The sequence below is a fragment of the Prosopis cineraria genome, unplaced genomic scaffold, assembly GCF_029017545.1.
Source record: "Prosopis cineraria cultivar Desert tree isolate PC_DT_omini unplaced genomic scaffold, ASM2901754v1 PC3, whole genome shotgun sequence".
Lineage (NCBI taxonomy): Eukaryota > Viridiplantae > Streptophyta > Magnoliopsida > Fabales > Fabaceae > Prosopis > Prosopis cineraria.
This window is the reverse complement of record NW_026555334.1, coordinates 35,300,067-35,314,115: the sequence shown is the minus strand read 5'-3', so window position 1 is coordinate 35,314,115 and position 14,049 is coordinate 35,300,067.

The following is a 14,049-nucleotide window of genomic DNA, read 5'->3' as shown; positions in this document are numbered from 1 at the left end:
AGATATTAGATATTATTTGTTATCTTCTCTATTGTTATATTCTAATTATTATATTGTTTTCAATATTAGATTATATTATATTATCTTGAAATCTTCAAATTATAATATTAGATTATGTTATATTCTTATTATTGTACTATTTTGAGATATTCAAATATTTATAACTCATTAGATCATGATCTAGCTTGATTATATTTATGTTATTTTTTTATTTTCATATCCAAGACCTTTTAACTTTTTATTTATTTATTTTATTGTTATAAAATATCTTCCTATTTTCATTCCTATTATTTTCTAAAGATTACTTTTATAAAATGTTTTTTTATTTTCCATTTTCCACTATCTCTTTTTATTGATTTTTTATTATTTTATTTTAGATGTTATGTTATTTATTTATAAGGGCGCAAACAAAATACAATATCCACACTATATGTGTAGATTTTTCTTAGATTGTTAGATTTTGCCCAAAATGAGGGGCTAAAGTGTGATTGTGTCCTAGAAACTAAGATGTATATAAACAAGAAATAAAAAAAAAAATCATTTCAATGAACAAAACAAAAATTTTCATTCCATTAAATATTAACCAAGTTAATAGAAGCATGAAGGCATTCCAATACCTATACATCATAACATTCTTGCCATCTACAAAATAGAGGCTCAAAGGTATTCCAAGTTTTCAACACTATCACAAAATAGAAGCTCGAAGGCTTCATTATGATCTCAAAATCCTAATGTCGCAAAATAAAAGCCTAAAGGCTACCAGATTCATCCAATAATATAACTACAAGTTTAGAAAACAACAACGACTACATAATGACTAAGTTACAAGTCTGAAATTAAAGCTTGAAGGCCACAAAAAAGAAACCTCAATAACAACTACTGTGACATATACTTTATAGTCCCAACATGTGATTATACCTACAGTTGTGAAGTTGTGATGGTTGGCTATCCATTCCACATAAGTCCTCATGCAAAGTATGGAAGATTATAAGGTTGTGACATTTTTGATCCCTCACCAAAAAATAATATCTTCCTATAAGTAGTAGTTGCGTTAGAATTTGTGGAGTGTTCTTAGTAGTTTTTTTGATTTACCTCTCATTAGGGATAGCAAATCTAGTTTATAGATTAGCATGATGCTCCATATATTTAGTAGATGTTCCTTCATCAAGCACAACTTCAAAGTTCATTCTAGGCTGAAAAAGACCACTCTTAGTTAGTCTTCATCATAGTGGTATACTTGATAAAAAAATAACACTTTGGTATACAAGATTCTTATAGTATAAACTATTTTACCAATGTTTGAGCACACACATGATACATCTCATTTTAATTCTCTTTTTTCTCAACTTATTCATGAAGCAAGTCCTATTTGAGATGTTCTTTCAGTCACATGTACTTGAATGTGTTGCAATGTGACCTCTTTCATTCTTCTCCTTATTGATTCTCCAGTCTTCAATCTCTTCTTTTTCAGTTTCCTAGGCAAGATTGACATTGGAGGAGGTTCCATAGGCTGAAAGTTTTGTGTTCTAGAATTTTTTTCCCTCTAATAGGTTGGAATTTAGTCTTATAGCTAGCTTTAAAAGTATCCTTACGATAGTAAGTATACATTTGGGAAGTAAGATCTAGCTTGGCGTGATACTTCACACAAATTGCATCCTGGTATGGAATTCCTATTAGATCTCACGCCCTAAAAGTGTATACCTTTCTATTTAAGAAAACAGTGTGCCTATTACTGCCCTCATTAAACTCGTAACCCTTATCACCATTAGAATACACACTACAAATAGCTGCTAAGAATCTATTTGCCTTAAACAATTTAAAACACTTTGAGTTATAATCCATATGCCACCCTTCAGTAATCTTATTACTCTTAGCCCACTTACACATCATCTTCAACTTAATTCCCTTAAACATACGAATCACAGATAGAAATCTATATTAGTCAATCTAGGCATTTAAATTCTTACTCAAATTATTGTTCGCTACCCAAGTCTTATATCCACTATTAGAATAAGCTCTTACCGATTCTAAGGAGGGTATAAAACTAAAGCTTCAGCTACTTGCCTACATAATGAACCCATAGTCTTCAATTTACCCTTAAACTCTTCCTTGAAGGTGTTCCATGTGCATGAAAAGAACTTGTTCTTCAACTCTTCTCCTTTCTACATTTTACTCTAGTTGGCATACATATGCCTTGCACACAATCTATGCTTATATTGGGGGAGAACGTCATTCACATCTTGCATTAAACCTTGCAAGTTAAAGATAAAGTAAATCATAAAGTCACATTATAGCCATAATGTAATATAAATCAAAACTTAAATAATTACCTTCTGCATATTAGACATTATAGTAGCCTTTTCTACATTGTCAAGTTTTAGTTATCTTTATAACCATTGCAAGAACTACTTCCAGTTCACTATGTTTTTCTTTTGTGTCAATCCAAAGGCTATGGAGTATAATGAATCATCCACATCTATTTAAACCATAGTTAGGAGAATTCCTTTAGCATTTGAAACATTTTGATAGCAAGTTATACTATTGTGATGGCAAGTTGAAATATCTCCTCTACTAAATGTTATTAATACTCTAAATCTATAATAATCAAGAGTTTAACTTATAAAGAGATTACTAAGTTTATGTTTTGAAATAAAGGAATCCCAAGTTTTCATAGTTTTAAATTAGTCTGAACTAAGCATTTGATCTTTAATTAGAGTAAAAACAAGTTATAGAAGTATGAGGTACCTTAAAGAAATGAAGGAAATTAAAAACAATTGAAAAATGTCAAGTTTACTAAAAAAATAAAGCAATGCACTGTGACTTGTGCACTCTGTACAACGGCTTGTTGCCCTATATGCCAAGCGCTGTAAAGTGTTGCATATTTTACGATAACAGATTTTACTATCAAATGACAGTAGATTGGACAACTTTCAATGCACTCCAAATCTTCATCCGATGTTTGATTGATATGATCTAGGTGTCTATGACAATATCTTTTCATAAACTAGCTAATAGCACGGGTTCACTTTCAAAACAAGTCACATCACAAAGTTGGATACCCAAACATATTTTTACTACATTTACAACTTTCACAATTAAAAGGGGTGTCTAATGTAACATTCTAAATTTTGATCCCTTGATTTACCAAGCTTAATTAGGATAATTAAGTAAATTATAGTGGTATGTGGTTAGGGAGGTTTAATAATCATATTCGATTGTGTTTTAGCCCTAATTGTGGATTTGGTATCAAGTCCGGCTACCCAAGCATCAAAAGGGTTAGTGTTGTTATACCATACGCCGCAACATGGAGTGCATTCATTATGGTGCACAGATACTACAAATGCGAGAATGAGACCTCTTTGTGCCATGTGACGTGGTGTGTTTAGTGTTTGCTGCAATGCGCTGCCCCTTTTCTGCAAAAATAAGTTGTGAGATTAAGACAAAAAATAGAGAGAATGAGAACCAGCAACCGAGCTCTACCAAGGTTCATATTGGGAGAGTATTTGGGACATTCTAGAAGCTATAAACACCTAAAGTAAGCATCATGCCTCTTAATCTTCCATTTTCTTCCATATTATAAGTTTATAGTCAGGGTTTGATAGTGAAAGATGATTTTTCAATCCGTATAGGTTATGAGTTCAAATCTATTGACTCAAATAGAGTTAATAGAAGTATATTAGAGTATCTAAATTTAGGTAAAATGAATTTTAGTGTCATGGGTTGTTGGGCTTTCATAAATATCCAAAAATTGCATTAATGTGCTTATTGGAAGGGTGTGATGCCATTAATGAAAATTTAATGGATAATTAATGTCAATAGGGACTAAAGATAGTTAATAAACCTAATGGATAGACTCAAATTTATATAATATGGGTATTGGGTAATTTAGAAAGAAAATATTAGAGTAGAAATGTGTGAGTTTGACAATGTTAATGAGAGTTAACGCGGTAAATTATAGATTGAGCTCTTAGATACCTATTTGGCTTAGGAATTCAAGCTTGAAAGCTATTATATTAAGGGGTAAACATTTGACCTCTCAAAGTTTGAGGTAATCAAGACCTACTTTAGGTAGTTATATGTTAATTGTGATGTGAATTGTGTCTTTATCATGTGAATTATGATTTGTGAAATTGGGTTACATGCATTGAAAATTGGTGTCCATGTCAATTGTGTGATGTGTATTAAACATGCAAAAGTGATTGCAAAATGAGTTTTGAATTAGTAAATATGGTGTTCAAAAAGAATTTCTCTTTATCATGTGTTGTGAATGAGTAATTGATGATGACTATAATAAAGATGAGTATAAGAGATTAAAAATGATGTGTTCATTTGATATGGTGAAAATGAGAAACTTTATGCTCACTTGGGTAGTGTATGGTTGTGAGCCCAACGTGATTATTGTGATAATCAATAAATGAGAATGTGAATGAAAATGTGAACATCATACATAGCATGATCAGTGGGCAAGAGTTTGCCTAGGGATTAAGAGTCGAGAAAATCTATATGGTATTTAGGCTTCCTTCTAGTGCACTGGAGTATAGTCTTGTCCCATAGTTTATCAAGGGATTGTCCTATAGTTTGTTAAAGGACTAAAACCTAGCTATCTCTACTAGTTCAATGAAGAGAATAGCTTAGGGTATACGACAGCCCAGAGATTCGAGAGTAGAGAAAACTATGGTTTGAGAGTGAGTCATGTGATTTTTGGCCGGGTCACACCTCATGATTGGTAAGTTTAGATAGTCTAATCACACAAACGGAGTCCTATTCAGTGTTATAGCCCACAGTTTCAATATGAGAAAAAAATGAGAGTATAAGGTTGGTTGATCATTGCCTATATAAGTGTATGATGTGTCACACATTTTAAATTATGGCAAGTTACATGTTGTGGTAGGTCATGATCACATGTCTGAGCATCTTGTGATTATATACCGAGCATGTGTGATGAAAAAGTGTTAAATGGATTAATAAGTTATGATATGTGTTGGAAGTTGTACCCTAAGGCCAATCATTGTACTATGCACATATTATTTAATGAATTTTTCTTTTGTTATCATAACAATTGCATGCTCAATATGATAACTATATCCCTAAACAAGCTAAAGTGATTGTCCTAAATGTCTCTAGTCGGTCATTTTTTAAGGATTATAGATGAAACAAGACTAGTATAACTTTGATTAATTATATAGATACAAATTAAAGTCATAGACATTTGAAAGAGTACAAGGTGCTGGACCGACCCGTTATGAGAAAACTGCACGATACAAGTCATAAGCTTATCTCATATATAACTATATCACTAAGCCCTTTGACTTGAAATCATCATAGATTCCTACATGATGACCATTGAACTTTAACCTAGTCAAAAGTCACCTTTGACTGGGTAATCATATAGAGAAATATGAGTAGTCAAGATAGAATTTATCTCTCACATTAAGTGAGAGATATTACTGGGCCCCCAATGAGTAAGACTGAGAAAATGTATAGCCATACTACAATGGAAAGAGTTTTTCCATTGCTACTGTCAGTCGACTTAGAGATCAAGAAAGTAACAGTCAAGTAAAGGAGAATAACAATTTCATGTCTCATGCTTGATCAAAATATTGCATGACAAAAGGGATGTGATATGGTTATATGATAGCTTATGTCGGATCATCGATCCCCATATAAATTGGGTAGTTGCAATGTCTTGTTAGAGGCCACTTGTGACTTGTAAGCTAATAGCATAATTAGCATATTGCCAATTTCATATGGGCCTACAAGGTTGCACACAAGAACCACCCAACTCGAGCTATAATGTCCAAGTTCATTAAATTTAGAATATGTCTAGATTCAATGAATGTAATATAGGGTGAATGAATTATATATATATATTTGAATATTTATTTGATAAATATATATATATATATATTCAAAATATATATATCCATATATGTGTACATATATATCAGATATATATAATATATGTATATGATATATAAAATTAAATATAGATAATATATATATATATATATTTTTTGAAATATATATGTATATATATAATATGTATATGTGATATATATTATATTATATTATATTAGTTTTAAATTTAATTTTATATTATAGATTAAATTTAATAACTAACATGATATGAGAGAATATCATGTCAGTTTTATAATTTTTATAAGATAAATTCAAATTAGATATGATATTATGGATTAAATTTATGAGATAAATTTAATTAATTTTTTGTGAGCTTTTAAGTAGAAGACAAAAAACCTTATCTATATACTATATATAGATAGGGACGTCCTTTATGAATGAGGAGAGAGTTGAAAAAGTTCTGACGGTAAAAACACTCTGAGAGCCATAAAACACCCTGTAGAAAGAAAAATTAACATTCAAAGAAGAACGGATGCTGAGAGCGCTAACACGTTGTTTAAGTTAGAAAGCTATTCATGTGAATACCAGTAGAGGGAGCAGATCTATGTTATCAGCTCCTCAGATCTAAACTCTTAAAGAGAACGTATGCCAACTTCAAAGAATTAAAAGGTAACTCTTCTATCCACCTTGACTTAAATGACTTCATTCGGTCCATATCAGGATAAGGACTTCAAAATTTTAATCTTTTGTTACGTCTCCTTATCCAACAATGTGTGCTCAAGCATGTTTTAATAACTTATTTTCATGTGCATGTGTTTGATTTATAATTGATATATAACTACATAGGGTAAATTTTGCTTTAGTTATTGAGTGGCTAGACTCACCCCTTTCATTTAACATTTTATAGGCTCTAGCTCTGGTGCAAAGAGGGACAAGGTTCAAGAGGCTAGGAGTTAGTTTATTCCTTCTGTATGCCTTTAGTTTATATTTATTTTGTGTAATAGAATATTGTTGCCAATTCTAGGTTGCATACTGATGTACTTGCACTATTTTGTTGTTACAATTATTTGAAATATATTTTAAGCCCTAAGTAATTGTATATGATGAGATAAAAATGTTGATAGGGCTAAAATACTTATGCAAGTATAGAAATGATGTTTTAAACATGTCGTTATTGATTTATGAGTAAATGTAAAGAGATTCCCTCCCCTTTTTGGTTTTTGGTGAAAATGGGATTGAAGAGTAATTTTGTGGTATACTAGTATTTAAATGTATGTGACGTGTTCTATTGATAGTCCTAAGTCTAATGAGTATGGTCTAGGTGTTAGGAATGGCTCTTGGCACTTTTGTGGGTTTTGGACACCCTTTTTAGTGTGAAAGTTGTAAAAAGTGATAAAAATGTGTTTGAGTGTCTAACTTCTTAGTATAACTTGTTTTGAAAGTGAAACCCATGCTATTGGCTAGTTAATGGTAAGAGCTTTTTGTAGACACCTAGATCATATCATTTGAATGTCGGACGGAGAATCAGGAGGCATTAAAAGTTCCTCAATTTTATTGTCAATCTATTGCCATTTGTGTGCAACATGCCACGATGCGTGGCGCCTGAATAGTGACATGTGGCACAGAGAGCAACACGTTGTGGGGCAGCATGCACAAGCCATGGCACATTGCCCTGTCTCATAGCAAACATGTTTTTTAACTAATTTTAATTTTGTTTCACTCCTACGAGATATCCCATACTTTCATAACTTATTTTTAGTTTGATATACGAGTTTATGATTAATTTAAACCCACTTTGATTAAGAAAACTTGGGATTCTTTGATTTTGAATTAAAACTTGATAATTGCCTTTATGGGTTAATCCTTTGATTATCATGAGTTTGATTTCTTAGTTGTGTTTAGTAGAGTAAGATTATACATTCAAAATTATATGCACCGCAGTGGGTGTATTGCACGCCATGGCGTATGGGATATAAACATTTCATCCTTGTTTTCTTTTCCTTTTGATGCCCAAGTAGCCCAACTTCACACCAAACTCATATTTAGGGCTGAAACACATCCAAAATCAGTCATTAGACCTCCTTAGCCACACACCACATTAATTTACTTAATTATTATAATTAAGCTTAGTTAATCTGGGGATTAAAATTCAAGATGCTATAGTATTTCCTTTGAGAAAAGTACCATCTAGACCTATGAATGGCCTACATCTTAACTTCTAACCTACTTGTATGAACACATGCACTTGTCATTTAAAAATATCATATTCAAGGAAAATCAAGTTAAAATATTACTTTACAAGCATTGAAGCAAACAAACATCCTACTAAATGCTCTCTTCCCATTCTCCAAGGCATCCCTACTCAGATCGATGCTCGTATTAAATCCAGGGTTTAATAATCTAAGTTTGTTATAAAGGCTTCCAAATTTGCAAACTTGTCTTTATAGCTTCCTACATCTCTTCTATTTCTTCTTACACTTAAAGATACTAATACATAACTTCAGATCTTGCTTTAGATCCTTCCTCATGTCTAAAACTTTATACTAATTTTTTTCTTTTACTTTATTATTGAAGTATCATGCTATCCGATTTATAGAAGCTCTAGGGTTTTTGAATACCCTAACACACTTATGTTTAGCACAATATGTCTTAGCTTTTAAACCCAAATTATTCCCATCTTGTGAGACATACAACAAAAAAGGATAGCCTTTAGTGTATACGGCCTGTATCCTATGTGGCTGTGTAATATCTCCTGATTTAATGATGTACTTAACTACTCTAATAAAATTTTACCATGTTAGATAAGGAAAGACTATGTAAATCTACCAAGGGAATCAACTTTATGTTCAAAATGGGATCTTAAGTATTACAATTAAATTATAAAAGATTTTTGTCAAAACAACCTAAAATTGAGTTTTAAAAAAAATGTATGGAAGCATGAAAACAATCTAAACTTGAAAACATTTGCATAAAGAGATAAAAATTTCATTTTCTAGCATTGCGAGCCATCCGCCAAAGCTGGAGCTCTCTGTACCATGCACCGCATGACATTACACAAATCTTGATAGCATAGAGCTATCATTTGACAAAGTCTAGGGGCCAACTTCAGGTAAGCTCTAAATCTTTGTTTGATATCCGATTGAGGTAATCTAAGTGTCTATAGAAAGCTTATTTAAAGAATTAACTAATGACGTTAGTTTCATTTCAAAATTCTTTCATGCAAAAAAGTTGGAAATCCAAATATATTCTAATCACTTTTACACTTCTCACAACAAAAGAGGCGTCCAAATCCTAACTAAAGTGCTACAAGCTCACTCAACCACCTAAACCAAACTCAAAGGACTTAGGATGACTTGTGCAACACACCATGACACACAAATATACTCTAAATCTCATTTCAATCCTCAACCCCTATATTCATCAAAGAGGCAAGGGGGAGGTAAAAATCTTCATCCAATTATCTAAATAATCATTTGATCATTTCAAATAATCTAAAATACACTTGCACCAGTATTTTGGCTCTGATTATGCGTTAATAACTCATACAACTTGATTTAGAGCACTGATAGAACACTTTTATTATACATTTTCCTATGTCAATTAGGACTATTATTAAGGATTTATTATCTCAAAGGGCACACACATTGCATTAAAATTGAAAATTGCCTAAGTGTTTAGATTTTATACACTATGGGTATTTTGATCCAAAAATAAACTTTTAAGAAAATGTATAAGAAAAATGGACAAAATGTTTTTTTAGTGTAGAAGAAGAGTAGCCAAGTTAGATTTTACAAATTTATTTTAGTTTGAAAGTAATTAAATAAAAAGTCAATACTTTCTCAAATCTGCTAGTTTAACCTATTTTTTGGTTTGTATTTATGTGAAAATTTTTATATGAATTTATGCACCCAACAACTTAATTATTTTAATAAATTCTCCATTCTAAATATGAATTTAATTATGTACTTTAATTAGATTTTATAATATCACATGTCATTTAATTAAATTATGTGATTTTTGTGAGATAGGTGACATGTGACTTGTACATCAATTGGACAAATGAAGTCAAAACATTACGGGGTCAAAGCTAAAGCATTTAGACATGACTTCCTTTTATTTAGGTGGATTAGATCAGCTTAAAATGTGGATGATACATGGGATTAATTTGACATACATTAGAATCATCTACAAACTAATAGGAGAGTACTACCTATCAAGTGTAACATAGTCCCTAAATTCCATTTTATTTTATTTTCTTTTATTTTACTTGAGTAATCAGCTGGAAGGGAACACTTTTGCACATCCCACACTCCATATTTTCAGATTCACCAACTCATTTCATTATCTATTCCATTCTCTCTTTATATTTCATCTTTGTTATTCATTTTCTCTCCATTATTTTTCATTTTCCAGTACCCTAATCTTTATTTCCAACCACCAAACCTCCACAAAACCTACACCATTCTTCATATCTCTCCAAGCTTATCTCATCTCTTCCATTCTCATAAGAATTTAAGCTTATTTTCCTCATCTAAGGCTCCATAGGATTTGGCCATATTGTTCTTCTCCTAGAGTTCTTGAAGATGAAGATGGTTGGCTAAGCTTTTTAGTGGAATCCTAGAGAGATAAAGATGGAGGATGAATCTAAAGTTTCATTTGGCTAAGTATTTTTTGTTTTCTATTCTCTTCTCTTTTTACTAGATGATTAGATGTCTTAATTTAGATTGATTACCTTGGCTTATAAATTTTAATGTGAATTTGATCTTGATGTAAAGAGAAGAAGATCATGTTGTTTAATTCTTCCTTTTGCTACCTTAGTAATTTCAACCACTTAGTGATTAGCACATAGTTTTATGTTTTCATTTAGTGAAATAATTTTGTTGATGTTGTAAAATCTTGTGATATTAATGCCTTTGTTATTGAGTGGCTTGACATAATCTTATGGTTGCTTACTCTTTATTTAGGTTGTGGCATTTGAGGGGAAAATTTGAGTAATTCACTTGGCTAATGTTTTCACCAATTGGTTAATTAAACTAGGGACTTTAATCTAAGACCTAAAGAATTTAGTTAATTAGGTTAATTAGTTTAGGATAGCCTTCTTAAGTCAAGATAGCTTTAGTTAAGAGGAAAGGGAAGCAAAGTTTAACCCAATCATATGAGAATAATGATTTCAAAATCAACTAATCTCTAGGGTTCCACATTTTTAAAAAAGGAAGTCCACACCATTCACTTTAATTAGCATTTTAATTACTTGTCAATTTGATAATTAAATTAGGTAATTAGGTAACCAAACTTTTACTCATTGGATCATTTATTCGATTAGATAACCTCTTTAGTTGAATTAAAACCATTCCTTAGGAGATGACTTAGGTTGGCCCTATATTACATTAGGGTTAATTTAGTTTTATTTTGAGGGTGAAAAGCCCTAAGTCATATCACGCTTCTCAAAAGTTCTAGAATATAATGGAATACATCCTAGGTCATTCTTATCCCAAAAGAGCAAGTGAAGCAAACAATTTTAGTTCATAAACCATTGACAACTTAAAATCAATATTGGCTTGACAAAAATCAAGAAGAAAGGTATTTTTAGTTTTTTCCTGACTTTTAAGTGACAAAAAGTGGAGATAAAACTAACTCAAATAAACAAATGGGTAAATTATTTAAGTTTTAAATCCATTCCACCATTATAGACTTCTTAATTTAATGAACTTGATCCCTATGTGACTCAATTGGCAAAATAAAAACCTAATGACTACTAGGACTAGGTAAATGTGGCTTAGACCAAGACACAAAACCTCTAAACAGTTGCCAAACTTTAATAAAATAAATAACATTGAATTTTTACCTTGCTACAACCTTGCTCTAATACTTAGAACAATTGAATCTAGAACTCCTCATTAAGACCTAATGAAAGCTGAATGAATCAGATAAATCAAGCAAGAATCAAGAAGAATTTGAATTCAGCAAGTAATAACCATTAAAACATAAACTCAAACACTTAAAGTGCACAAATTCAATGAAAAAAGTAAACCAAAGAAATTTGATCATCACAAGAAAAAATAAAATCAAATTAATTCAATCAATTTGACCAGAATCACTAAATTAAATTCAAAATCAAAGCAAGAATATAGAATCAGATTCAAGCTACAATAGAACTGAAATCATAAAATTTGAAGCTCAAGGGAAATTTCATCATCTTAGAGAATCCTTGAAGATTTTGCCTCTCATCTTAATCTCCATAACTACTGACTGAATGAGAGATCTACGAGAAGCTACCATTGAATGATTGCTTGAAGAATTGAATATGAAAATGGCATAAATGAACTAAAACTAAGAGGGAGATGATGCTCTGCATTCAATTTAACTGTGATTGAGAGAGATGAGCAATGGTTTTTGCAAACGAAGTGAGGTGGCTGGTGATCAGTGTGCGATCATCTCTGAACCCAGAGAGCTGTGCATGCGAAGTTGTGAACTAGAAGAGTTAACTGATAATGAAGAAAGGATTTATGTGTGGTCAATGTGTGTGAAGTGGTCGAAGTGTGTGATGACTTTGGGGCCCTAAAACTAAGAGGGATGATAGGCGTTTGTGTGAAGTAGTTGAAGATGTGTGTGCGAGCTTGAAGTTGAAAGAGATGAAAGATCGCATGAACAGCTGAGTCTCAGCGTCTTCTTCTATTTTTCATTCCAATTCTACATTCCCCCTTTTTGAAAAGTCAAAAATATGATTTAAAATAAAATTGAACAGGTTACCAAATTGGCCCTCAATGCTTAAAAATGCAAAATAAATAAAATTAACTTAATCTAATGAAATTGAACTAAATAAAATCCTAAAAATGAGAATAAAATTTTTTCAAGTAATAAAATGTGTCAAGGACTTAAAAATTCATATTAAAAATAATTATTCCAATCAAATATGAAAAATGACCAAAATACCCTTAATGCTAAAACTCAATGTAAATGAGGCTATGATCAAATTCAATATTAACATCACACATAAAAAGGTCTAAACTAATAAAATATGGTCACAAATATAAAAGAAAGGTATGCAAAATATGTGATTCATCAGAGGGTGAAGTGATAAGATCCAATCAGGCACTGAATACCAATAATCAACCATAAATGCAAGCAATGGTGCGAGTATTTAAAATAATCATCTTAGTTGGCATTATCAACATTAATTACACATGATATAAAGTAAAATAAGACATAATGTAGGAATAAAAAATTTCTAAGCCTCATTTTCCCTATCTTGACCCGAGCTAGTGCCTAAAATTGTTAAGTAAAGGAATGAGTATAACCACTCAGTAATTAAGGGAGTCTATAATATGCTCATGGAAATCAAATGATAATAGGCATACAAAGTAGGAAACTATGATAACTTTTTGGTTTAAATACAAAGATTCAATGTGATGCATGATTAATCACTCTAACAAACCTCTATCACTGCTGACTAAATCCATGGGCTATATAATAAATAGGAGCTAGACATATGTGATCATGTTAGTCCAGGATCTCCAATCATGAGGGGTGGCTAGGTCTGGGCTTCACACTCAATCTCAAATTATAGATCCCTCTATCTCAAACATTGAGGTGTCACAAGACCCTATGATCAATTTCACTAATTGGGATTAAAGGTAAGCCCTATTACTACCTTTGTAAGGTAGGATTTAAGGGTAAGGTAATATATCAAACAGTGAGGCCTTACAGTGTTGGTGTGATTCACATGGACACAATTACTACTCTACTAAGGTGAACTTTTGCCATTAATATGATTATTCCAAATTATCACAACAATCATCACCATCATGCTCGTATTCAACAACAATTATCAAATTTAAGAGTAAAAATCATTTTCAAACTTCATAATTTCATTAATGTACAAAATTCCACTTGCATATATTTAAACCTAAAATAACAAACGTACAGTTTGATATGTATAAAAATATATTTTCTAAGTCCACAAACACCTATAATTAATTAACAAGCAATAACATGAAATAATAACTAATACCCATCACTAATAATAATAATCAGAATCAACACTTTCAACTTCTAAATTTCCCACATTAATGTTCAACTTCTTAATCACAAGTTCAATCTCTCATCCAATAAGTTCATTAACTCCTATTAACTTCATTTAGTTCTCATTAACTTCAATAACCATAAATATAACATCTAATAATTCAAAAT